Genomic DNA, 4,770 nt, shown 5'->3' on the forward strand with positions numbered 1-4,770 from the left:
TTAGTACCCGCCCCCCCCCCAACCTGGGGTGTGCGTCCTGTATCCCCAGCTGGTGAAAATTCACTCTCCTTTCCCAATGCCCTCCTCCCTCTTTTCTGGAAGATGCAGGCTCAGATCTTCCTACCTCTGCCCTCCCCACCAGGATTGGTGTCTTCTGACAAGGCCAGCGCCTCCTGTCACTTGACCTGACCTCGGGTCCAGGGAGCGGGGTAGGGGGGCGGTGGGGGTTGGCGGGCACCCTGGAGGCAAAGCGGAGCTTGCTGATCCACAAGAAGAAAGGATTTTTCAAGTTGGCCTTGGAACATGAGTGAGGAGCCCGCGGGTGGGCGCCTCTGGGGCGGCACTAGCGGGGAGGAGCCCAGCGCCCACAAGGCCGGAAGTCAGGTGCTCCCTGCCCTCCCAGCGCATCCGTGGTTCCATCTTCTCTTGTGTGGAGAATAAGGTCTTCCAGCCGTTTCCAAACCCACCAACTCCTGGGTGAGATGGGCACAGAAAGCACTGCAGTAGACGCTGAGGGTGGTCCTGCTGGGCCCCCTCCTGCCCTTCCTCCGGCCTATCCACTCTGTCATTGGTGAGACCCAGCCTCTACCTGCCCTGTTCCCCGGCCCACTTGCCCGCCTGCTACAATGGGCTCAAGATGCCCTGCATCCTCCCCTCACTGGGAGGTGAAGGTCCACGTTTGGGGCCTGAAATCCTCACTGTGGCCCTCAAGCCCTGGCTGGCATTTGGCTAAGGTGCCAGACATGAACTCTGTCCCAGTTGATCTGTTGGGAGGGAGGGAGCCTGGTCTCCATAATCACTGTGGACCGTGACTGCAGCCATGAAATTAAAAGACACTTCCTCCTTGGAAGGAAAGATATGACAAACCTAGACAGCGAATTAAACAGAGACGTTACTTTGCCAACAAAGAGCTATGTAGTCAAAGCTATAGTTTTTTCCAGTAGTCATGTACTGGAAAACAGTAAGGAAGGCTGTGCGCCAAAGAATTGATTCTTTTGAATTGTGGTGTCGGAGAAGACTCTTGAGAGTCCCTTGGACTGCAAGGAAATCAAACCCAGTCCATCCTAAAGGAAATCAATTCTGAATATTCATTGGAAGGACTGATGCTAAGGCTGAAACTCCAATACTCTGGCCACCTGATGTGAAGAACTGACTCATTGGAAAAGACCCCGATTTGGGGAAAGATTGATGACAGGAGGAGAAAGTGGCAACAAAGGATGAGATGGTTGGATGGCATGACCAACTCATTGGACCTGAATTTGAGCAAATTCTGGGAGACGGTGAAGGACAGAGAGGCCTGGCTTGCTGCTGTTCATGGGGCCGCAAAGAGTCAGACATGACTTAGTTTTGTTGACTGAACAACAAAAACGGCAACCACACCTCTTATCTCCTGTTCCCGTACAGTGGGGCCCCGCTTCTGGTACAAGGAATCAGGGGGTCCATTCCAGGGCGGATGGATGCGCTGCACACTGTCCAAGTGGAATGGCTTGCACAGCTGTTTGAAGAACACGAGGCTCGCTACAGCGCCCCCAGCAGGCACCTCCTCCTCACCTAGGTTGCCACCGGCCCCTTCGATGACTATGGAGGGGACTGAAATTAAAGGTGGGAACGGATGTGTGGTATTGATGTGTTTGTGCTTGGAGGTGAGGTCCAAGTGTCTAGGCACCTCCCAGTAGCCCAGACACTCCAAGAGATCTGAAAACAGACCTAGGGCTCGCGTCCACAATCAGTTGGCCACACACCAGATCACATGATCTCGCCTGGGACCCGGGAGGTGGGCTCTCTGTCTCCTTCAGGAACCCCTCCCCCATAAGATTCTTTTTTTTTTTTTTTAATATTTATTCATTTATTTGGCTGCACCAGGTCTTAGTTGCAGCATGTGGGATCTAGTTCCCTGACCAGGGATTGAACCTGGGCCCCCTGCATTGGGAGCTCAGAGTCTTAACCACTGGGCCAGCAGGGAAGTCCCCCCCCCCATAAGATTCTTAATGTACCTCAGGGCCACCTCAGTGGCAAGCCCCCAACCTGCCTCCCAGCCCCATTCAGGGGAGAGGTTCAGTGATCAGTGTGTGAGGAGGCTGAAGACCTCTGGGGCTCCCGATCAAGAGTCTCTGCCTCGCACTGTTTATAATAGCCAGGACATGGAAGCAACCTAGATGCCCATCAGCAGATGAATGGATAAGGAAGCTGTGGTACATATACACCATGGAATATTACTCAGCCATTAAAAAGAATTCATTTGAATCAGTTCTAATGAGATGGATGAAACTGGAGCCCATTATACAGAGTGAAGTAAGCCAGAAAGATAAGGAACATTACAGGATACTAACACATATATATGGAATTTAGAAAGATGGTAATGATAACCCTATATGCAAAACAGAAAAAGAGACACAGATGTACAGAACAGAATTTTGGACTCTGTGGGAGAAGGCGAGGGTGGGATGTTTCGAGAGAACAGCATCGAAACATGTATATTATCTAGGGTGAAACAGATCACCAGCCCAGGTTGGATGCATGAAACAAGTGCTTGGGCCTGGTGCACTGGGAAGACCCAGAGGAATCGGGTGGAGAGGGAGGTGGGAGGGGGGATCGGGATGGGAAATACATGTAACTCCATGGCTGATTCATGTCAATGTATGACAAAACCCACTACAATATTGTAAAGTAATTAGCCTCCAACTAATAAAAATAAATGAAAAAAAAAAAGTCTCTGCCTCCACACAGCCCCCTACAAGCCATCCCAGGAGGCCCCAGGGGTTGTCCATTCAGACCAGAAAGGCTTTCTGGGCTCCTACTGTAACCTTCATCCTTTTTCCCCCTGAGTCCTGGAGCCCTGCTGGCAGAAGGGGAGCAATGGAAAGTCTCCACCACCCCTCCGCCCTCCCACAGCATGGAAACCCTGAAGAAACAACAGCTAGAAGTTCTGAGCATCTCCAATACATGCTGTTTCCTCTTCATGGGTGAGGGGAGCTGGGCAGGGGTCCTCTAGGGAAGGAGGGAGGGGAGAGAATGGGGGGGAGAGGCAGGAGCCCCACTTACCTGGACACCCGGGCAAAAGGAGGGAAGGGCCAGAGGCCCAGCTGGGAGAGGACCAAGGACCTCATTGAGAAGGAGAGGGGCAGTCATTGTGGTTTCAAGATCTAAATCATTTTTCTTTCTCATCTTTCTTCCAGGCCCTTTCTTTTCCCATCTTGTCTTCTTCCTCCTCGGCACCTCGCTCTGGGGTTTCTCTGTTCTCTACTTGGTATGGCTATTTCTGGACCGGGACACACGCCACCAAGGTGAGCGCTAAAGAGTCCAGGTAGTGAGAGGTGATAAATGGTTATCTCCAGGAATTCTTCCACCCTTATTACTCTGCCCAAGTAGGAAGGCGTAATGAGTGGGTGAGGAACTGGCAGGTTTGGAAACACTGAAGGGATTATTTCCCCATTAAGGTAACAGGTCACCCTCCAAGGGATGCTCCACTCCTCCCTCTCCACCTACACACCCCTCCCTATGATGAATTTTGACCACTCACTTCTTAAGTTCAAGCAACAGGGAAGGGAGTAGGGTGGTGTTCCAGACCCCTCTGGACCCTTGTGCCTTTGACCCCATCTTAGATTCTGAAGTCTGTTGCTTGGGAGGGAAGTCTTTTCAGCTGGTAGCCTGCCGACACGGCTGTTTCCTTCATCCCACCTCCTGCCCCCACAGCTGGTGAAAACAGCTGTCCCCAGAGCGAAACTGTGTGCTAGTCACCCACGCATATGAGATCGTGGGCATCAGATGCTTCTGTAACTTTGCCACGGAGAGCACTGGCTTCTCTCAGGGGTTTCCAGGCCTTCGGTTCTTGGTGGCTGGGTTGAATGGCCTGATCCACCTCCCAGGCTATCGAGACCATGTTATGTCCTGTGGTGAGTCTTGAGCTGAGTGACAGAAGGCAACTCAACCCCTCCCCGGCCTGAGTGGCACCCACTCACCACCCATCACAGGCACTTGGCGTGAACATTCGTCAGGTGGGGGTCAGGGAGTGACTTTGGAGCAAGTGGCCAGTACTCTTGCTGGGAGAGGCGCTGTAGGGCACACGGACGGGGGGCGGGGTGGGGAGCTTGGAAAGAAAGGGATGATGTCTAATGCTTTGTGTGCTAAAGGGCGGGGTGAGGGACTAGGGAGCCAAGGAGTGGATACTGACTGTCCCTGCACCCCCTCTTGTCCGCAGGACTAGGTTCTACAAACCTCCAGAGCCTGGATTTTATTCTGTCCCAGCCCCAGCTTGGCCAGGCTGTTCATTCTGGTCGGGAGAGCCCACGAGGCCCTGCATGCCATCCCAGGGAGCACTACTTCACTCGCTGGAATCGTAAAGGCTTTGTCCGCCTGGCACTGAGGCACAGATGAGTGGGCGCCCAACCGGGGCTGCCTCCAATGGTCAGAACCTCAGAGTGTCTCTGGGGATCTGCACTCCATCCCTACACACCTGCCCTCTGGAGACGGGCTGTGTGTCCCCAGAGCTTACACGGTGACCACCTCTAGAGGGCGCTCTGGGCAGCCCTTCAGTGTTTGCTGGCTGCCCAGCCCTGAGCCCCTTCCCCAGGCTTCCTCCCACGCAGAGAGAGACAGGGTCACAGTGCCAATCGCTGGGCCCTGGGGCTCAGACTCCCTTGGCTCACATTCTTTTATGACACCTTCTCACAGGCAAGACCTTGCATGCTGCTTTACTTGCGAAATAGAGTGAATATTCACTTTGCCACCTTGTTGAGACTGTATCAGAAAATGTATATAGGACCGCCCAGT

General features: G+C 53.2%; 1 pseudogene; it reads left to right on the forward strand.

Moving 5' to 3' along the window:
- The first annotated feature begins 303 nt into the window (after positions 1-303).
- LOC122702029 lies at positions 304-4,374 on the forward strand (annotated as a pseudogene).
- Positions 4,375-4,770: the final 396 nt, after the last annotated feature.

Source organism: Cervus elaphus, chromosome 10, assembly GCF_910594005.1.
Source record: "Cervus elaphus chromosome 10, mCerEla1.1, whole genome shotgun sequence".
Classification (NCBI taxonomy): domain Eukaryota; kingdom Metazoa; phylum Chordata; class Mammalia; order Artiodactyla; family Cervidae; genus Cervus; species Cervus elaphus.